Source organism: Aptenodytes patagonicus, chromosome 5 (genome assembly GCF_965638725.1).
Source record: "Aptenodytes patagonicus chromosome 5, bAptPat1.pri.cur, whole genome shotgun sequence".
In the NCBI taxonomy this organism is placed as follows: Eukaryota; Metazoa; Chordata; class Aves; order Sphenisciformes; family Spheniscidae; genus Aptenodytes; species Aptenodytes patagonicus.
Window position 1 is genome coordinate 23996902 of NC_134953.1, and position 23735 is coordinate 24020636.

A 23735-nucleotide genomic window follows, 5' to 3' on the forward strand; every position below is an offset into this window, starting at 1 on the left:
TCAAATGGGGGGAATGCTTATTCAGCTTCACATAGCTTATGAATCACTGTATACAATTAACATTCTTTTATACATGCCAAAGCATAACTATCTTCATTATCAACTAAATTTCTAAATAACAATATATTGTTGAGGCTCTCTGTGCTGCTCTCATATACTAACAAACATGCAAAAACCCCTCATTTTAAAGAAAATCTCCAAAACAGGAGTTCAGACTCAACACAGATGAATAAACCCGTATGTTCCATAGCACAGAACCCTGTAAGTCACAAAATGCTAATGGTGAAAGGGACTTGGAAAAGCTGTGTGCCTCTTCCTGCCTCAGGGCAGGATGAACTGTCTCTACAACCATCCCCCTGCTCAATGTCTTCCTCTACTTCATATCATGACCAAAAATCTGACCAATTCATCTCTCTGACTAGCACAAATCTGGAATTATGCTGCTGGCCTCCACAGTTATTCTAGATGTACACAACACAAGAGAGTATAGCTTGTCTTCCAAGAGCTCCGCAACTAAAAAAGACTTTTTGTCAATATATTCTTTGCCCATAAAATAAGCACTGCAGTTTCTAAACAGTCATTCAGGCAAGAAATAGATCAGAAATAAAAGGCATGCTGATTATTTTTTGAAGCTCTTCGGAAAGATCAAATTGCAGTGTCTGTCTCACCCTCTGATACTGCAGAATACTATGCTCAAGTGCAACCAACAGTACTGCCCGACATTTTCAAGACATATAAAACAGGAAAATAACCATTTCAGAAAGGCTTTTAACTTCCAGTTCCTAGTGGAAAATGAATTTGATGCTAAACATTTGCGCTCCCAAGATGAACTATTAATATTAAGAGTAGCATGCTTACAGAACCCATAAATATTAGCAGTAAATAATGTGGGACAGAATGAAAAGCTGAATTAAAGATTTCCTACTGGATTATTTTGCATTACAGAAATTAAGGAGAGTGTGGCAGAAAATGAAACTTAATAGTAGTCAAGAACTATTTCAGTCCATGATGAGTACTGTTTCTGAAATACAGTCTGGGGAAGAAACATCAATGAATGCTTTACTAAGAACTCCACACTTGAAAGAAATTCTGAGCAGCCACACTAACATGGATTTTAAATGGAGCAACACTCACCCATATTGGTGTCAAAACATCATTTTTTTGTCCCAGAACTTGGAAAAATCTCAGACACTCTAACTCTTATGTGGTCCATTGGCCACACTTTTGATATAACTTTTATTGCTGGAAATCAGAAAATGAGAACACACTAAGTAAACTGAGCTTTCCTGCCAGCATGAAGGAAGATACATTCTGACTAAAACTGTGAAGTTTGGAACTGTTAATAGCATTGCTAGTGTTTAGGAAGCAGCAGTGATTCCTGTGGATTTTATTTTCTCTTCCAGTTATTCTTTCTGTCTTCTCAATTTCATTTACATGAAGTGTATTTTGCAAATAGAAAAACTACTTGTTACATTCACGAAAACACTTTTGATCAGTTCTGGCTGCATCTGTGGGGCTCTTTAGACATGTCAGAAATCAAAAGGACATTGTAGCTGATCTCATAATTAATCCATCGTCAGTGAGTTAACACAGGACTTCTTCTGTTGGTGTTATGCTTTCTAGTTTCTTTACATGCCCCAGCTGATGGGGTTTCCTAATTGCCCTAGCAAATCTCTTAATACTTCGGTTTGAAACATCAACTTCCAGCGCAAAGAAAGCATTAGTAGAAAAGAATTAACTCTGTATTCAACGAAAACAGCAGATTCTACTTTTAAGTAGCAACACAGACTGTGTAACTCAGCAGGATGGAAACACACCAGGGCTGGAGCTGTTCACGCTCACTGAAGATTAGCTCTTTGCTATGCAAACGTGGAAACACGGCACCAAACTTAGTTTTATATTTCTCCCCTCAAAAGTCATATGCTTGCCCACATGCTCCCCCCTCCCTTTCCAGGCTCTACGCTTGTGTGATATTGCTAGCGAAGTGTAACTTCATAAAGTTGGGAGAGAAACCTAATTGCTTAAAAATAGGATCTAGCAGAGCACCAGCTCCTAGATCAGTCTGCAAAGCGTTCAGAGGTTTTAGGCAGCTAAGAGTTTTTCTTCAGGCGATTACAAACCAGTACTTCCCTCTGCTACCTTCAGAAAATCACAAAAATATTTGCAGCCATTGTAAGGACAGTTACTCCAGCACACACTCCCCTTGACTGACTGCTAGGCTACTTGGGGTGTCCAAAAAACAAAGAAATAAAAACAAAAAGCTTTTTGACATCAGAACACTTACAACTCCTTTCTGCAACTCTCCAAAGGTTCTCTACTCCCATCTCTTTTAATCTTTTTTAGGTTCAGGGCCAGTTCTGGTCTGTGTCAGTTCTGCCTCTGTACCAGCTTGAAGAAGGATTTCCACGCACACTCTCTTGCCTCACTCTGCTTTAAATATGTCTCTTTTGCTCACTGTTCTCAGGTGCCCTTCTATTCCTCTTCCACTCTCTACAGCTCTTACTCACTGTCTCCTTCACCTGCTGCTCTCGTGACTTCTCAGTCTCCAGAGGAAAATGCAGGAGGCAAATTTAACAAGGGCAGAACAAGGCTCAATCTCAACTTCCTTAGAAAACTGAGCCATAAACTGTATTGGCAACATACAGATCTTGCTGGACCTGTGTATCTGGAGGGAGGGTTCAGCTATGGAAATTGAGTATCGTATAAAAACCATTCCACTTAAACTCCAATAATCTTTCAGGAACAGGAATTGTGTGGAACAGGGCATGAATTAATCTCCTCCCCTCATTCAAATGGCTGCATGAGCACAGGTGATTATAGTTTCTTCAGTTGTTTTCTATACATAGCGACTCCAAATCTGTTTATGTGTACACATACACATTCATATGCACGTACACAACCACCAAAGGGATCTTTGCCAGGGTTATCCCTTCCCTGCAATTCCAGCCATAATACTCATTAGCTTCAGCTGGCTGCCTCCTGACCTACCCTCTCTCAGCCATTCCCTTGGGCAGCAGCGCCAACAACCTTTATTAAAAATATGTCCTGAGCATCATAAATAGCAAGATGGTAGGATTCTTAATCCCCCTCCAGGCACATAGTCTTTTTGCTTTTGATAAATACAGAGTGGCAACAATGGACAGAGAATGAAGTGCATCTTATAGTACTGGTCTGCTTGGCCTGTGTGCCTTGCAGAAAGGAAAAATGAGAACTCCCGGTATCCACAAAAGCGGTCACCAGAGGACAAGAGAAAGAAGGGGAAATTGCTATTGCAAAAAAGTCACAAAATCTCCCAAACCTAAGTTTTGAACATGTTTAACTCAATAGGATCTACTGCCCAAAACACAAGACCAGTGTTATTAAAGAAAACTTTAGTTCTGCAGATTATCTGCATCAAGCAGGGAGCCAGAGAGCAGGAAAGCTCACAGCAAAAGAAGGGAAAGGTTGAATCTTGCCCTGCTTAACTTTTGCACCACCACAAACTGTACAGAACAATCTGAATACACAGTGCCAGGCCAGCCTGGCCAAAGGAAGAACAAAATCTAGCCCTTTCATGGCACTTTACTCTTGAAACACTATACTAAACATTACATAAACCTCTCAACATCCCTGACACACAGATTTGAAAAACCCCTGCATTACCTAGGGACCAAGGTCATGTTATATCTAGCTATACAAAATACATTAAAGATCCTAAAATCAACCGCCATTTGAATCTAAGTTTTCAGCCATTTTCTTTATTGAATGTATTATGAGTAGAAATTCAAAAGTACCAAAGAAACTTTACAAGTCTGTGAGCTTTGTTGACCCATACAATTCTGGAATTTTCAAAAATCTCAATTTATGATGGAAAAAAAAGGTTAGATGCCCTTTTTTTTCTACATTCTCCTTTAAGTTTTAAAATATTAAACCTAGAAAAAGTTGCCACTGTCCAGCTGCAGCTCTAAAGGAAGAACATCACAAATGGTGCTTCCTACACAAACATGTGTAGGAAAATATTTACTATGTTGCAAGCATGGAAAGAAATACGGTATCACTGTGGTAACTATAATGCAGTCATAGACATTAGCCATATAAAATTTTTAAATTTTAAATGACATTTTCAGAAAGATAGCAAGATAATGGCATCAGAATTTTATTGTAAATTAATCATATTATATATGAACATAATCAGTTAACCAGAGCCTCTTTCTCTGAAACACTAGACTCCAAATGTGCATTGCGCATCTAAGTACACAAAACATTTTTGTCATTCATCTCAAATATCAAAACATCTGGCAACAGAAAATAGAAAAAAATATTTATAGACATTTTTGGACAGAGATTACTTCAGGTCAAGTCAGAAAGCACCCCTAAGCTGCAATCATCAAATTCTTTTACCAGTTATTTTGGATTTAGCCAGTGTTACTGAGAGAAATATGACATAGGCTTTTTATAGCAGCTGCCAATTCAACAATGATCAAAGTTTTACTATTCTTCCTTAGATCAAAGTCTGGACTCAATAATTTTGGGATTATCTCCAGCTCATGAAGTAGAATAAACAGTTTTGGATAACCACATTATTATATAACAATATTGTCTTCTTGCAATAAGTTTTGTTGTTATTTACATATGCCACAGGTTTTTAGTGGATTATCATTTAATTGTTTTATTGGCTTACTAGGACAATAAAAGAGAAAATTATACAACAGCAGCAGAAGGCCATAGAAACATTCAAATCCTGCCTTGTGTATCTACACTCATATGCAGAGGATATTCATGAGAACAGGTGAAACTACAATTAAAAAAATAAAACTGGGCACAATTCCAGTGAAAGGTAATAGGTCTTACAGCTCTGCTCATTATAAACTACTCAAGACATCTGCAGATTGCCTTTTGTGGAACAGAGGCATTCACACACACCTCAGCACAGCCTGTTCATGCATGCAAGGGTGTTCACACACTTTTCCGACTGGAATGAAGACAGTCCTTGGCAGAGAAAATTAGTATACTTACATTATGTCAACTTTCATTAATAGGCATAAAATATTACTTCATGGGTAATACTCAGCACAATTCCTTTTGCAACTAAACCTAATTTTCAAGGTGCTTAGATTTGTGCTTCATTCCAGTGTGCTTTCATTCAAGAAAAAAAGGTTTTTCTCCTTTTGGTTTTCATTCTGAGAAAACCATCGATTTCCACACCGTCTATCGACCATAGGCTCAACTATATTCCTGTTCCACTGAACAAGGTATTTACTATTATCTTCAGTGAAACTGCAAGTCCTAAATCCATCTCTTCTTTTACACCCTAATTCTATGAAATTCATTCACCTTACACAGTCTTTATTGAAGCCAACTCTTCCACAAATGTACATCAACAGAAGCAGCAACCTAGGAGACCAGAGAAAGCCAGTACTTCGGCATACACTGTTTTGCATTTTCTGTATGTGTAGGGTCACAGTTAGAGCTGGAGCATCTTTTTCAGAGCTGTTATTATACTCTCCTTGCTATGTTCCCTTATCATTAACTAGGTTTCAGCTCTTATCTAACCTGGTTGTCTCCCAGACTTTCTAATGCCAAAAATAAACTGAACGCTTTCATCACTAGTTAAAAGGAAACTGTAATTTGAACAGCAGTTTTGCTGACTTCTCTGTTGATCAAAGATGCCTCATACGAGCCTGATGGGACAGAAACAAAATCAGCTTTATAATAACAGTAATTAAAGCAGAATCCTTTCACTGAGTGAAATCCCACAGTCCTTACTCATACAAGACTTACACTGGAGGAAACAGTAGTTAAAAGCACATTAAAAACTACTAAGTTAAGGTTCCAGGTATAGCAAAGGGAATGATAAACACTAAGAAAATGTTACAGAAATTGTTTCAACTTTGCACTTTGGATTAAAGTGTGTCCAACTATGTCAATGCATGATCTGTTTGTGCAGTTCCAGAAATAGAATAAACCATCTTTACTAGTAAGGAAGCAGCAGACCAGAACTTCTTGTCATGATGTCCTGGGAAAGTGCCCTGTCATAAGGCCGCTCACTTCTCCGACCTATCTCCAAAAGGATCACTGCTAAGCGCCATGCCAATAAGTTACCAAGAAAACGTTTATGACCATGAAATAGAAAACGACATCATTGGCTTCGTCAATGAACAGCAACACGTACTGCACTTCTCAGCACGCTCCAGAAGGAGCTAAGCACAGGTCTAAGGGCTTCAGGCAGTCAGAACCTCACAATCTGCTGACTGGCTTGGATGTTTTTCTTTCACCTCCCTGCAAGTTGAAACTGCAAATATACCACAGGGGAAAAAACGTACCCTTTGCCTCACCTTTGAGAACATTGTCTTCTGGATATTTCCTATTTCACGCTTCTGTCCAGAGTGTCCCTCAGTCACAGCTGCACAGAGCAGGCATCTCTCAGCAACCCTACCAGCACAGCAGGAAAACCCTAGCACCTCCTCTCTGGAGGCAGAGAGCATACTGGTGCCACAAAACACTGGCTCATCATACTTTTTTACACATCAGTCTTTTTTACAATGATGACAACAGATCCTCCTTCCACTTCAAAATGTAGAGCTCAGGTGAACAGATTAATAGTTTTCAACAAACGTGAAGCGCATGCAATCTTTTCTAGCCATGGGAAAGTAACTCCAAGGCTATGTAATTACACCACACTCATCACCACAAGTGAGTTTGCTGAGACTGGCCACAACAAACTGTTCGCAACAGCACAGAAGTCAACACAGGCTGCAAATTCCACACAAGAAATTGGGCAGGTACTCAGACAGCTCATATTCAGCTCTCGCTAAAGCTCTACATAATCAGCGCCACACTAAGTTTAAGTCTAACTCCAACGTGTGTACATAAACAGCAGGCACTGCATTGTGGATGTGGCCATGTTTCATGGTTTACATGAAACAAACTGACTCACCAAAGTGCTAGTTCTGGCTTATGAATGGGAAAAGGAGAGCGTAAGACTCCTCCATCACAGGTGTACCTTGCTGAAGCCCGTCTGGTCCAACCTCGTTTACAAATTAAGGATTTTCCTACATAACATATGGGACCAGTAAACATACTGAATGCAATGCTCAATAATGTTTACAGGATTGGGACTCTTATTTGGGTTTCAGCTTTTAAAAATGAAGTTCTTTCTGAAAACATGCCACAATAAGGGCTGAGCATTTAAAAAAATGCATGTCTCACAGAGTTTTTCTCTGCTATTACTATATAAATTCTAGGAGTTTTCTTTGGGTTTTAATGAAGAACAACACCTACTTATAAAGACATCATAGCCTAAACAGTACGTGACAAAAAAATTAGGGGCTACTTGCTGGTCTCAGAACTTACAGACCGAAGTCTGCTTTCCACTGTCTGTTTCTCCCTTTACACTGCAAAACTAAGAACTACTACACCAGTCACATGAACTAACCATTTTCAATTACTAACAGATTAGATTAAAAATAATTAATTCAAACCTATTAAAAGAAAAAAAAAGAAATCTCGAAAAGATCGTTTTCAGAGACTGCAAAACGCATGAGGTTCTGGTGTTCCTCACTAAAAGCAATTTTGCTGGCTTTTCCATCTATAAGCTGATGCTTATTTTCCTTCTGTGCAATTCCTTTCAAAGCCATGCATCTAAAATAGATTCTACCTCATTGTCTCAGTTTCCTCTTGTTGTTGCCATTAGTCTATGCAATTTTTTCCATGCATTCAGGACTAATTTTCATTAAACACAAAAGTTAAACAGCACAGACTAAGCTTTGTTGAGGGGAAAAAAAGATGGGATGAAGAGGCAAAACTTAAAAAGGAGCAGCTTAAAAGAGATACTAGTGTTTAAGTCAGATACCTCAGTAAAATATTATTCTTCTCCATCAAAACAAAAGCTCTACCAGGCCTAAAGATTCAGCTGCAGCTACTGATTCTCACGTACAGACAAGTAAGTACAGCTTGCAGTGACAATCCAGGTGCTGATCCTGAGCTACTTAAGCCACTAAATTGAGGTTCAAGCCCTAAAATGAGTAACTGGAGAAAAAAACGTAAGTCATTACATGTATTTGGAAGAAATAAACAGAAAGTACAGATAGGATTAAATAACAGCATGAAATCAGTACAGAAGAAATTCAGGACAAAAGCTGGGGAGAGAAAAACCTTCAAAGCCAGTTCCAAATTCAGCACTGCATAGGTATTCCAAGTGGGAAACAGCTGTGTCGACATGACTGCACAGACAGCTCTGCCTCAGGTAATGCTGCAGAGCACCGAATCCTGCCAGGAACATGCTCCTTCGGGCTATGGAGCATTATACCAAGGAAAATGGTGGAAAACACTAGGACTGGAAGCATTTGAAGCTACAATAATTAACTACTCTAAACATGCTAAAATTCTCTACTTCTAAAATTAAGGAAAGGTCCAGCCAGCTCACACTGCCTCAATCTCTAGGTTGCTCAGCCTGAGAGCATTCGGTGATAGCCACGTACTAGTCACACCACATATTAGGGAGGTTATTACATGCCTGAAAGAAATACCTCTGACAAGAAGTAGAAAAACATAGCAATAGATTTCAGAAAGGATCTGGCACGACAATATTGCCACCTCTTAAGTGGCTGGTTCCTTTAGAAATGAGCAATATTACTGTGAAAATCACAGACCATAATAAAATGTTGACCAGAAGCTCCCAGCAGCTAGTTTTTAAACCAGTGAGCATTAGACCTCAATCAAAACCATCACTGCCAGCAGGAGCAGCCATGTCTACAGCTATCTGAGGAGGACGAGAAAATTTGGAAAAGAAAAATAAAGGTTATTGGTGGAACATGTAGGAGCTCAAGATTTAGTATGTAAATTTCTCATGTGATTTCCTCACACAAAAGTTCACAACTGTGAGACGGATCAACCAAGTGATGTGCATAGTGCAGATGAAGAAACTGTTACCAGAGCAAAACATAATGAGATGAAGTTTATCACTTCTGTTAGAAATCTATTATCAACGTGTGTAAGAACAAATGAGGAGCCTGAGAAGAGGCCCAGAAGGCAGAAATTCCCCTGCTCCGACCTGGCTCTGAGACTCAGAGAAAAGAAAAAAATCATTTCAGTTCTTGTCTCACCTGTAAAATGAGGACAAAATCTCCCTCACACCAGTATTATGGTGATTTATTTGTCTGAAATGAGAAGTGTTTGAGCTACATTTGTTAGAAAATCAAATAGGAAAAGACAGGGATTGTAGCATAAAATAAATTCTTAAGCTAAACAACCCTACTACTTTGACTATTGAGTAGGCTAAAAAATGTAATTACCTTCTCTACAACACCCACACTTGCTGCATCAGAGTGGCACAGTACAACCTGTAAATATTAGAGAGCAGTAAGATTTCTTTAACACTGGCTTCTGTCAAAATTCAGTGATTTTTGTTATGGCACAAAAAAGGCTGAAAAGACACCACTATTGATAAACCTCCTATTTTACATGCCTTCGTTTTCCTGAAGAAGTTGCCTACTGGACTAAATACAGCTCATGCTAATTCTTTCAACATTTAGAAAAAAAATTTAGCAAAGATCTTCGTATTCGACCATACCAAACACTACACTGTGCCTGTTTGCTCTAGCATAACTGAAGATTATAATAGTTAAAAATAGCCATTTTTCCATTAACTTAGACCTTCATGATAACAAGTAGTTTTGACAGTTTTCAAGCAGTTTGAGATAACATGCACAAGTAGGTCACAGTTATACTTGGCTTTAGAAAAATGTCTTTCATCCAGAGAATTTACAGCTCTTTGCAAACAAGCCCTTAGGTAAGCAACAATATATAAGGCTTACTCCAACACCCAAATTCAGTCATGTATGAGTCCTAATAACAACTACTTAACAACAGCTGAAAGTAGAATATGAAGCCTTTTGCAAACTGCAAAACTGAAAAGCCCGACTGACTTCAACAGCAGCTCTCCACTGATCCCAACAGGCTGCAGAGCAGGTCATGAGAGTGCCCTGGGAAGGACTCCAACTTGACAGTGAAGTAAAAAGGGATTTTCAAAGTTCGTTTCAGCTCCGAGTTCAATCACCATATTTCCAAAATGATTATTTGTTCAAGCTTCTGGGAATACACGTCTATGCTGCTTCATCTGGCATACGGTCAAAACATCTGCTAGAGCTATACTATGAGGAAAGCGGCAGAAGAATGTTAGAGCCCTTACACTCTCATAACAGCAAGAGGTGAGGGGCAGGTGTGAAGGACTGCAACAGCCTAGTCTGTGAAGGGTGGAAGAAAATAAAGGAAAATTTCAGAAAATTCATCTTAAAGCACAGGTGAGCCATTGGTCCTCACAGCAACCCCACTGAAAAAGTTAGCTACCATTATTTCCATTGTACAAGTAGAGAAGCATAAAACTCTTCATCCGGAGTTCCATTTCAGGCAAAATTACAAGAATTTGTGTTATTAGTTACACTTTATGTATTGACTTACAATCTGTCATAATGTCATTGACTATATGGGTAGCTTTGGTTAAGTAACAACAGGGAACTAGAGCAGAAGAGTTAAAAGGAACGGTCCAAAAGTACAGAGGTACTGCTGAATTTCAGGAGTTTCTTCTGTCATCTGTTGCAGTCAGTTCACTAGACCATGCTGCCTCCTGGAGCAAAAGAGATGAATAGAGAGCTGCACAGATTGAACACTGATAATATTGTGATGTTTTTTACTATCCCTTGAATATCTTCTGCAGTTTAGTAATAAAAATGGCACAGGTGAATGTTTAACTCCTTTGCTATTCTTGTTATGTTTGGTATATAATCAACAAGCAGACAGCTCCAAGTGTCTGATGCATTCAGAATAATAATGACCACCTTTTGGACAGCTAACACAACATAAAATATTAACAATCGATATTCGCTGAGCATGCAGACCCTAATGATACAGTGGTTTTAATGAGACTGCATATGCATGAGGTAATCTGCCTTCATAAGCAGGGCCCTATCTGACATTTGAACAAAGCCCTAATCCCTCAAAGACTTACTTCTTATTCGAGCTATGTTCTCATGAGTAACCTCATTAAGACCCATCATACCACGTAAGTGTGTAAAAGTAAGTTCATATGTAAGATTTTAACAGCAGTAGTGTTTAAAATGGTTAATAATAACAAAGATCTCTACTGCTTTATACAGAAATAGCCTTTGGTCAGTACTGAATAACTATTTACTCACACAGACACGCTTATTTTCCAACTAAGTCCATTTGTTAAAATTGAAAAGCAGATACTGATAGAAATTAATATCTTAATCTCTTTTGTGAATCTTATTCACTACATCCCTAAAGTCCTATGGACTCTCTCTCTCCCCCCAATTAATTACTCTGAAAAAACTAGATGGCAGGGGAGAGGCTGAGAAAGAATTCACCCTTCTTCTCCAGGCAGCTCTCCAGCAGAATCAAGCTGGCATCAAACATCATGTGTTGTGCAGATGAATAGGAAAGAGGGATGGTGGGGGGAGGAAAAGGGAATACGGCCAGTGGAAATGTTCTCTGGCTTCCTATTCTGGACGGTTCAGTTTTGGGGAGTCATCTGCAGAGCCAAAATTGCGAAGTTTTTCCGTTGCTTCCTCAAGTCCAGGTACCCCTTTGAAGACAACAAATCTAACCCATGCTATAAAGCTTTGCTGGATTTTCCCCACAAGTACTAATGCAGCCTTAGCGTAGCACTGATGCTAATATACTTAGTGTTCTTCCAGAAATTGATTCTTTGGAGACTGATACGGTCCGTTTCTTCCTAAAGCAAGAATAATACTGTGCCACGAAGAATTATACTGCTATAACACCATTTATTATTTATATCTAAAATGGGTGTGATGCTTTAGGAATATGGTCCTAACCACAAAATGCTGACAACCTTTCAACAGTCACAGGATGCCTTCCATGCGCATGAAGCTCATTTGGACGTCAACATGAATCCAAGCAAATCAAAGAGCTGGTCCATGCTGAGCAGTATTTAATACATGAAGATGCAGAGAAATAAAGGGACAAACAAATAAGTCATATCCCTACATTTAGGGGTTTGTTAATTTGTAATACGTAATTTTGACAAAGTATTTTTTCAATCCAGAGATAACCGGGGAGTGTTTTTACTTGTCATTATTGTGCAGATAATTTTCTCTCTTCAGGAGATGCTTACAAGTATTTCAGCTTTGTTACGACAATGTTCAGGAAATGCTTAACTTTATGCCTCCAGTTCTTTAATTGGTACTTACTATAATAAAAAAACTAAAGCACCAGTCTTTGGGCCACACCTGCATCAGTTTCTCAAATCAGAAGCAGAAGTTTGGGACAAGACAGGATCTGCAGTCAATGAGGGTTGATCTGTTCATCTCCAGCCCAGAATTACCAAACACACAAAGCCTACACACAAATACATGCAAAGGACAAAGGCTATTCAAGTTTAGGCCATTATCAAAACAAATGCAAAATTGAAGTAAAACTTCAAAATGTTAATTTCAAGCCAGATGCAAATGTCCACCAGAGGTATAATCTGACGATCGGATTTACCACCACACCCTAACAGGAGCACTTGCTTAACAAACGACAGCACAAGCCAGGTGCCTCACTAGCGCCCAGCAGACACACCCGTACCAATCAGCTAATATTTCCTAAGCAGTAATAACCACCGAGTTCTGACCCTAAACCCACCCTCACCACCATATTCCTTTCTCTGCACACATATACTCCCATCATCATTTAAAACGCACCAAACCGCCGCCCCCCCCCTGCGCTCCCCCCGCCGCCCCCCGGGCGCTGGGAAAAGGCGAAGCGGGGTCACCGCGCCTCGCCCGCCAGGCGCGGCTGGGTGCCCGTCCCCGAAGGATGCTCTGCGGCGCTACGCCCTGCTGCAGTCCGCTCCGGAGCCCCTTCCGCGGCCGAGCTGCAAAATGGTACCGGGCAGGCGACGGCCGGTGGGGGGAAATCTCCTCGCCTGCCCCTGCCCCGAAATCGCCCGCGCAACCTCCGCCCAAGCGCAGCGAGCGGGGCGCTGCAGCGCGGCAAGGCGCGCAAGGTCAAGCGCGGCTTCTCCGCCCGCGCCCAGGTCGCTCGCAGGGACGCGGAGCCCGGCGCCTGCCCCGTCGCGGCGCGGCAGAGACCCACCTCTGGCAGACATGGCTCAGGCGGGCGAGGGGCGGCGGAGCGGCGGCGGCGACGACGCACGGCCCGCACCGCTCTGCGCCCTCCGCGACGCGGCGGCCGATGCGGGGGGCGGCGGCGCTGGGCCGGGCCGGGCCGGGCCGGGCGGGTCCGCGCCGCCGCCGCGCTCCCTCCCTGCCCGCCGCGGTGCGGGGCGGCGCCGGGGGCCTCCCTGCGGTGCGTGTGCGTGTGTGTGGGGGGGTGTGCGTGTGCGCGCGTGTGTGTGCCGCCGCGGACCGGCCTGCCGGGGCGGCGGTAGGGCGGAGGGGCCGCGGCCGCAGCGGCTCCCGTGAGGCGTGACTGCGCGCTGGAAGCGGCGCCCGGCGGGGGCGGGGGCGGGGGGGGTGGGGGGGCAGAGGAATAAGGCGATATTCGCTGCTGGTACGGCCATAGGGAAATGTCACACGCTGGGTGTGCAGCGCGCCTCTCGTCGCACGGCGATGCGCTCGGGGAGAGTCACACGGGCTGCAGAAGCAACGCTAGAAAAAGCACCGCCAGACCTTCTGCTCCTTTAAGTGCTGGGTAGACGGGTCGTCTTCTAAAATCACTGACAGTGCTGTTCGACGGCAATTCAGCTCATTTATGACCCGACACTGAGGTCTGTGGCTCAACTTGAAATTCACCCACCGAACAGCAACAGAGCATAGCGACTGTACACCTGCATATCTGTATGCAAATAGTATATAAACATAAGAATTGTTGCAATGTTGTCTGCAAAGCAATCTTGACATTAACCTACAGAAAAGAGTACTCAGCTTCCTCCTGGCACCTTAATAAAAGCAGCAAGCAACCAACTGCAAAGCACCGAAGAACAAGATCGGTATCTAGTGGACACCCCTCCCCACGGTAGCCTCACCTCCAATCTAATAAAGCCAAATACTCCCAAGCCACACTAAAAAGAAAACCCGTATGCCACCAGTTTATTAGACGCTGGCAAGAGTTAAGCAAAACAACAACCTAGTTTACCAAGAGTAACAGGTTAGAAGACCATATCAGAATAGTGAAATTAAAACATTAGAGCAGACTCTTACCAATTTCAGAATGGGCAACTATGAAGTAAGAAACAGAAAGCGCAATCTGTGATGTTCAGTGAGGAGCCAGCATGCAAACTAAATGACAGGAAAGACTGAATCACACTCCTCCACTCTGCTCTACCATACACAATATATCTTCATACTAGCAAGAAACCTACACAATTTTTCCATCAAAAAAAAAACAATTACCAAAATCTTCGTATCTAAGAGAGGTGGCAAAGATCGCATCACAGTGTGTCCGCAGAGCAGAAATGGATGCTAGTAACAGACGTATCATACGTTCCCACTGCCGTTTGAAAGTGCAGCCTAGCCAGTGTACCTGCTCTATCAGACCAACCCTCTGGCAGGGCTTTTATGCCGCTCACCTTCCCCATCGCGCCAACTGAGTAGGGAGCGTGTATGTGTAAGAAAGCATGGAAGCACCAGCAGAATGGACAGCACACACATGCCTTCTCATCGGGTGCTATATGCACAAAAAACGCATCGGCACATCTGTTTGTCTGAATTTGTGTTCATGCTCACACACAGCAATGACTTCTAGTAACATTCAGATCTATTTGCCATGGGTTACCCCAGTGTCTCCCACAGTTCAGTTCAATCATACTCATTTATGTCATTCTGTTTTCTTGCCCATTGCAAATGTTTCAGAATCCTGCAGCCGGAATGAAATAAATCTCAAGTTCTTCTCCTTCCCAACTCCTATAGCATTATCCTTAGTCGGTGATCTGACATCCACTTGAAAAACAGTTCCTTTCCCTGTCTTTTCTGAAATGAGTAGAATTTTCTACTTGCAAACAACTCAAGATTTCCTTCTTGTCCAAAAAAGCAAATGTTTTCCTCAGTCAATGTAGTATAACAGCATTTTGTATTTTTAATTGAGTCATTTCCTATGCATTTCCTTCAGTGAGTTTCTAACTGGCACTATCAAGGGTTCTCCTGTGTGATGCTTAATAGATGGCTTTAAAAAGAAAGTTCAGGAACATGCAGAAATTAGCTTTTTAATGAAGAACTTCCTTTCTTTATACTGCTAGGAAGTAGGAAGGGAAAGGCATTTGTAACTTGGGTTTCTATAGAACACAAAGAGTTTATTCCATTTACTGTGTAAGGTCTAAGAGAAGTTCAACAGACACATTAGAAAATGCTAAAATGGATCAGATACAGCACTTATTTATTAAAAAGAGCTTTTTAGGTGGCTTTGCAGAGGAATCGAGGCTGATAGAGTTCTATTTTCCTGTCTGTCCATCAAGTCCCCTCCAAGAATTTTCAGATTCGGATATGGAGAATTTAAATTCAAGTTGACTAAAAGGTATAATTCAGAAAGAGTTCTACATCCCTACAAGATTTGTAGAAATTAGCACAAATATTAGAATAAGAGATATTAAAATGAAGGAGAAAAGCTGCAGTGGGAACTCAACAGTTACCAGTTCTGGAGGGCACGTCTTCATTAGCCACAAGTACCAGTCAGGCAACCTGCATGTGTGCAGCAGAATCAGCCTCTGCAGCTGCTGCCTCAGATCCTGCCAGTATCTAGGGAATGTGGAAGGAAGCTGAAGAGGGTGGAAAAGGGAGGTACAGAGAAGCAGTGAGACACCATTATTACTATTTCACAGATGAAGACCTCAGATACTTAGGTGAGAGATGTTGAGTCAGAGAAGATGGACAAGCCAATCCAAGAGTTGACTCTTCTGCAAGGGGTGGTCACATACCCTCCTATGTGCTCCCTCTTCTCATACTCCAACCCATCTGCTCCCGCTCCTCTCACTGCAGCACTATCACCACTGGTCTGACCCTCAAGGAACTACTTTAGCTCATTAATTAGCAAAGAATTGCTCACTTTCTTGCACTGGGTTAGCTTTCTGACAGATAAGGATACAGAAGAATAAAGAAAGAAACCAAAGGCTCAGATAAACACTGGAGCTGACAGAAGGCGAGTGCAGAACTGCACAGCCAGGAAGGGGTGAAGAGGAACCTTTAGAGGGAAAAGAGATGATCCTTTTAAGCAGCAGCAGCAAGCTGTTGAGCTGTTTGATTGACTGATCCATTTCCTGACTACTTTAGAAGTCCATTAAGGAGCAGTGATTGACATTGTCTTATTTCAGGCATCTACCTGAGGCTTCTGAATTAGTCAACTGGGAAGCAGGATCCTACCTCCTACATTTTCCTATTTACTGTACAGACAGCCTAGGCTTCTAACTCAGATAGTGGAAGAAGATCCACTAAGGTAATTTTTTAAAGGTATTTGGGCTTTAAGAGATGCAAACAAGCACCTCGGGATTTTTTAGAGATGCCCAAACAGATTAATATACTTCACCAAACAATAGGTGTTTTCAAATCCCCTATTGGTATTTTCAGATGCCTAAATGCCCTTGAGGAGCTAAGTATGTTGTCCAAGGTCACAGAGAAAATCTATGTCAGAGCAAAGAATAGAACCTGCATCTTCAAATAAAAGTATCCTAAATATTGGACTGTATGCTCTGTGCAGCATACCTTGCTGTCACTTAGCCACTGTGTGAACATATAAAAGAAAATTCAGTTTTTCTTCCATTAAGTAAACTGTGTTTAGACAAATAGAAAACTCTTAAAAGAATGATGTCCAGCTAAGCCACTGAAGGCTGGATTCATAAGTTTGAAATGTGAAAACATTAATAATTTTTACTGAACTCTTACAGCCAATACATTGTCCCACTCATGATCTGCACAGCAACATGGGTGAGAATCTCTCCCTTTGCTTTTCAGTAGCTTTTGGTCCAAGACTCAGGCACCTAATGTCGGACACTGTACCATCTTTGTAATATACTGTATATGTGTAATACATCACTGCAAGTTTTGTGCTTTGGCTTTCCAACAATTTGCTAGTACCAGTCCCTACAGTCCCTGTCCTTCTCCCTACCCTCTCCCCATCCCCTCAAAAAGAAGAAATAAACTATTAATATTTTTAGCATCGATTCCCAGGAAAATGAGGTTTATAATCTCATTGTTTGTCCCTCATCACTTTTGAACCAGTTTGTCACATACGAAAGTAGGACAGTAGTTTTAAAAATAATTAAGATCCCATCAGCTGTATGTAAATTTTTTTTTTTTTTTTTTTCATTTAAAACAGGGGAGAATGACTTGGCATGGATGAAAAAGCAGGTAGAAGTCAGCATTACATCTTTGTCTGATGCAGACAACTCGTCAAAACATACCCATCTTTGCACTACACAGTATGTTTCCTCTTGAAATCAGATCATTGTGACAAAAGTTAGGGTTTTTTTTGGAACAAAAGACAAATTCTTACAGAAGTAGGCTTCAAAGAACAACTTCTGTGGGCAAGGCAAAGAGCAAGGATGGCCTGAATAATCTATTTAACTATTTCATAGAATCATAGAATCATAGAATCATTAAGGTTGGAAAAGACCTCTAAGATCATCGAGTCCAACCATCAACACACCACCACCATGCCCACTAAACCATGTCCCTAAGCGCCTCATCTACACGTCTTTTAAATACCTCCAGGGATGGGGACTCCACCACTTCCCTGGGCAGCCTGTTCCAATGTTTCACCACTCTTTCAGTAAAGAAATTTTTCCTCATGTCCAATCTAAACCTCCCCTGCCGCAACTTGAGGCCATTTCCTCTCGTCCTGTCGCTCGTTACTTGGGAGAAGAGACCGACACCCACCGCGCTACAACCTCCTTTCAGGTAGTTGTAGAGCGCGATAAGGTCTCCCCTGAGCCTCCTTTTCTCCAGGCTAAACAACCCCAGTTCCCTCAGCCGCTCCTCATAAGACTTGTTCTCCAGACCCCTCACCAGCCTCGTTGCCCTTCTCTGGACACGCTCCAGCACCTCGATGTCCTTCTTGTAGTGAGGGGCCCAAAACTGAACACAGTATTCGAGGTGCGGCCTCACCAGGGCCGAGTACAGGGGCACGATCACTTCCCTGAACCAAAATTGGGATGCTGAAAAATGACAGAACTACAGGTTTTTTTTACAAGTTTTTATCACATGTTCCAGCATTACTCCACTGGCTCCTTTCTTAGGGAAATCAGATCTATAGCAGTCATACTAGAAAGGAACCAAATCTACAGCACTGCTAAGTCTTATGATTTAATCAGAATTTTAATAAGCTCACAATAAATAGTTCTCTGTGACATGAATGACATGAAAGCAAGACAGCTCTCTTACTTTCAATATAAGACTCTTATTACAATCTGCAATTAGTCAGTAATGGACAGCAAATTCACACAAATACATGGCCTTTCACTGATTTCAGTAAGCTTCAAGGCCAGCTCCCACTAATCTCTTTTGAGAAAAGTTCCCATTTATATCTTTCAAAGGAGAACTGAGCTCCAAATTACTCACACTAAATATTAATAGAAATGTTTTACTGAAGTTTTTTTTCCAAATATCACAAATATATGTATTTAAAGAGACTTAACCATGAAAAAAAAAAAAAGGAAAAAATCAAAAAGTTAGAAAGTTTCTCTGAGCGAGACAAAGGCCAAAGTCATCTTCGTTATTTTTTTCATTGTGTAGAACCAATTTTCTTAATCCTCTGCATGTTATGCAACCCTGCATGTTGTCTGTGGTATATGCGCTTTTATGGCAAAAAATACAATATCAAACCTATGTTACCCTGAGTCAGTACTGACTACTAGACTCAAGAAACCAACATTTTATACACAGATCATATAAGATCATGCTATCACATAAATGCTGTAGGTTTTATATAACCAAGAAATATCGGTGATCCTGGCAGCTAAGGAAAAGCCCCCAAATAAGCCTGTTAATATCTAGTCTACGTTGCTACCAAAATGGCTAACGTACCTGTGGGAACATAGGGCACAAGGGCCAAAATGACAAATTAGTTTCTGAGAGTCAGGTTTGGAAAGATCAGCTAAATGTTGGCCAGCATTTACTGCTGAATAACTTCAGCATCACCCCTATGTGTGTATCCTTATCAGGAAGATCCCAACAAAGAGCTCAGGGTCAGAAACTTAATCAGATTTTGCATCAGGTTCTCACAGGCTCACATATGAAGTATGTACCATGAATAAGAGCTGTGAATCTTGACTCCTAAATAATTTTTTCTTCTAATTTTGTATTCAGTGCATGCCTTCAGGAGATAAAGAGACAATCCCATAAACTGCCTTTGTTGTTAATTACAAATTAGAGTTTTTAGATCTGCATCAAGTAAGGGCATTATCTCACTGTGTGCCCTACTTTACCCTTTACCCTAAAGAATTTGCTGTGGCCAAACTCAATTAAATTATGCAATCAGAGTTGGTTAAATGTGCAAACATTTTTACACAGAGTCACTTTTACATCATGCTATCAATGTAAAACATGACAGATATTTCCTTGGTCAAAGTTCACATTAGCAAAGATGTTTATGAATAACATGGCAAGAATAGCAAAGAATATTCTGAATAAACCAGAGTCAAAATCTCTCGGCACTTCTATACATGGAGAAAGTTTTGGGAATCAGAAGCAAAACTTCACCTGTAGTTTCAGTTACAATGAGCCAAACTCTGAGAAGCGTATACATTCGGCTGTGAACAGTCATGCTTATGTGGGGTAGAAAGATTGGGGCCAAAGAAATTAATTATCTAAATCAATGTGAAAGTACATCAGTGAGTAATTTGACGTCCGATCATAAGAGATACTTAGGTTTCTTCCCATACTCCTGGAATACAGACATTGCCAAGGCTGTCTTAATTTCTCAAATGCTATTTTCTTTATACATATTTTCTATTCTGAATACTGTATTGCAGGGCCCTCTAGCTGAGAAGTATAGAAGTGGACAGTCCTTTCTTCAGAGCATATCTAGATCATTCCTTAATTAGCTGGTGGACGCAATTTGATTTGAGAGACACAAAGTACTGGCTCTTTTTCAGGAACTGAATGCCTTGTTCCTTGTCATACTAAGTCAAGATAGCACCCCCTAGTCCCAAACCCCTAGCAGTTTTACAGCTAAGGCACATGCCTGCGTGTAGACACGTCCTCTTAGACAAAATCTCCTTGAAATTGTGATGGCTGTTTCACAAGGACCCAGGACACACTTGGGAAAGAACATGGGCCAACCAGCCAAAGGCACAGTCTTACAGTCATGGTAACAGTAACTCAAATCTTGAAAGATTCCTGAAGCAATTTGGAAAAATGAAAAACACATTTCTTCTCCTGTTAGTCTTGCCCAGTACGTTCAGGTACACATATTACAGATATTTTCTTTCTCTTGCCTATTGACATCTACCAATAAATTTATCTGTTGTACATGTGAGATATTTAAAGCTCAGGTCTAGCTGAGTTTTCTTATGCAATTTTTTTCTTTCAGTATGTTTAAAAAAAAAAAAAACCAGACGGTTTAGTTTAGTCACACGATTATTTTCTTGGTCCACTTTTGAATCTGTTTAAGTTTAGAGCTGATGCTAATTCTCCACAACATTCAGTTGTTTATTCCACAGCAAGTCTCACTGATAGAGATGCCAGCAGATGACTGAATTCTCCAGCCGAGGACACTGCTGGAGTAAAACACGAGGTCAGGCTGCCCTCTGCGGGCTGTGATCTAGCACTGGGATGAATTGTATTGCAACAGCTCATGGAAACTGATTAATGCTAGTACAAGGTTTCTACGTCTGAACACAGAATTTTGATGTATGCTGTACATGTAATGCCAAATACAACAATTGGCTTTCTGCTGCCTGGTTGTTACTGCTGGAGAGGGAGAAGGAAATGTCTGATGCAGCAGTCAAGCACCCCAGGTACAAATAACAGCTCAATATGACACCACCTGGGAATTCCCAGGAGACCCAGAGACTGGGGATAACAGCTTCTGAACATAAAACCAGAGAAACTAAATGGATGGAAATACTTCACTTGGCACATGAGCTGCCAGGCAGGAATCAAGGACAGTGCATTACAGCACCACTCCAAGATCTAATCAGGAACAGGTTCCATTGTATTAGGCATATTACAAACACAGGTCTGCTTACTTCAGCATTTCACAACACGAGGACTGAATGTCAAACTAGTCCAAAGCAGCCTGAGGCAGAACAACAGGGATGAGCAACAGAAACATTTCTGAATGGCCCTGGGTCTACTACAAACTTCATTTTCATTGCTTGTTGTCAGTAGTGCCTCTGGCTCAGTTCCTTAAAGGCTTCATCCAAGTGCAGACGCTTGTTCCTACAGGGCTGATGACTCAGAAAGAATTACAAAGGATCAAGTTGTACATACTTTTTCTGGAAATGCAGTTTGGCTCAGAGTACAGCTTCTGAGCATGAAATTCTAACTAGGAGTGTTCAGATGGCTCCCTCTACCCTTGCCTACAGGTAAAATAATGCAATGGTGATGTACATGGTCACTCTTGACTCTTTGGGAACCACACAAGAATTCAGTTAGCTGTCAAGAAGGGCCAGTCTTTGAATACAAGACCCTTCCTAAATTCCTTGGGGTTTAGTTGTTGCAAAGATGCAAATATCATGTGGGATGTGATAGCCACAGGGGTCAGTCAATGTCTTCATAAACTCAAACCAGTCCTGTAGCTTGAAATAACATCATTTGAGAACCAAGTGGGACAAGTGAACTGCTAAGATGATAGGCTGTCATGTGTAGCAACCAAAGCTTTTACAAGCCAAATAACATGCAGCAGCTAAGCCCAGAGGTAACATTACTAATTGGTATACTAATTCACTCTACACAGGATACATAGGGTTATTTTTTTCCCTAAAAATAGCTATGAGGGATTCTCTCTGAACTTTGCAGCTTTGTGTCCTACCGATGAAACCAGGTCATCTGTGCCCTCTGCTGGTGAGAGCAGGTTCCTACCAAGAAGCTATGAACGGAACTCCTAGGAGTTACTGACCACCTTCCTAGTGTAACAAAATGCTGAAGAACATCACTGGACTTTTGTCACATAACTCTATGGATAGTGAACACTGGAGAGCGTTGTGACACTAGTATTTGGGCCTTTCTAGATAATTGTGCTATCAATAATTTAAAATTAATCATGAAGCCACTGAGTACCTCACATCGTAAATATTTTAGACACTTGCTTCAAAATTACAACATTTTACAATGCCAAAATTTAACATCAGACTCCATGAAAGATTTCAATTATGCCCCAGGACAAAGATATCTGAACTGAAACTCTGACAAAAACCTACTTTTAATTGTGGACTAATGCGAAAGAAAGATCTGAAAGTTTCTATACTTGCATAGTAGTAGTGTGCCTGAACTATTTTGCATAACACATATTGACTATCAAGATCAGCTTTTGCTTATGATTAAGCAGATTATCTGATGTCATTTTAGGGATGAACAGATTATAGCCCTAAATCCAAAGATGTAAGTAACAATGAAATCTTATTATGCATTAGAAAACAAACAATGCAGTCACAGCTGATCTGACAATTACTCGGGAATCTCTTAGTAAGGTCAATGCTAAGCACCTAAATTCTCCCCCAAAATGTATGCAGATTCTGGTTGCTAGACTTCCCTCTCTGCAAGTACACAGATGAATGATTGAGGGAGCCAATTTATAGCAGCTGGACGGCTCAATTATTTTTTTCCACTATTTTGGGGCAAAATCCAGTTTTTTGTCTATTTATATCACATGCAGACTCTTGCAGTCATTACAGTTGCAATATAGCATAAACCCGGAACTTTATCTTTGCTTCAGCTTCCACTGCCACAAGAACAAGTAAACTTGTGGTCCTGCTAACCTGCAGACTTCAGTGAAATTGGCTAAGCTCTAACTGATCACATTTGAGAGTATTTTATCTGGTTTCAGTAATTTATTTTATGCTAACACTTGCAGAAACTGTGTGGCAGAACATTCATATATTTACTTATAGAGGAAAGCTTGGATTATAATGCTTCCAGTGGAATAGAAACATTTGAGGAAAACATGATGTGTTTGGAAAATAAATGTCTCATTTCACTGACAACATGTACTTCTGACCTCCTTGTGGTCTCCTTTACAACCCATTATATAAGCTAAAGCAGGGTAGTACAGTGTACCTGAAGTACGAACATAAGGAATAACCTACTGGGCATGCATAATTGTCCATCCAGCCCAGTATTGTGTCTTCCACAGTAGCAATGAGTGATGGCATAAAAAGACACTTGCAGATGTGACAGATGAGCAATTAGACAATAGATTAATGACTAGGAAGTCTGTAACCCATCAGAAGACAAATGAATGTCTCTACAGAAGGAGTAGATGTGAAGATGTGGAGCAGAATGCACAGACCAGGAAACGCCTGAAAATGGGATTCGAAGAAATACTGTATGAGCTGATTACATGGTGCTACTAGCAAATCAGCAAGGAGGGAGGTGTTGCATGCAGCTGAGAGCACAGACAACCAGAAAATTCATGATGGAAAATGACAGCGAACAGAACCACGCATGATACTACATATAAGACACTGATTAAACTTGGGAGAAGCATAGTTTGGACTTCAATCCCACTGTATGCTCTTCAGTATCCAATGCACAGAATGCTTGCTTTCTATAATGAAGCCCAGAATCGGAAAGGTATGAAGATGATTTTAAACATCTCTTTAGCTCTCCTCAAAAGCAGAGATC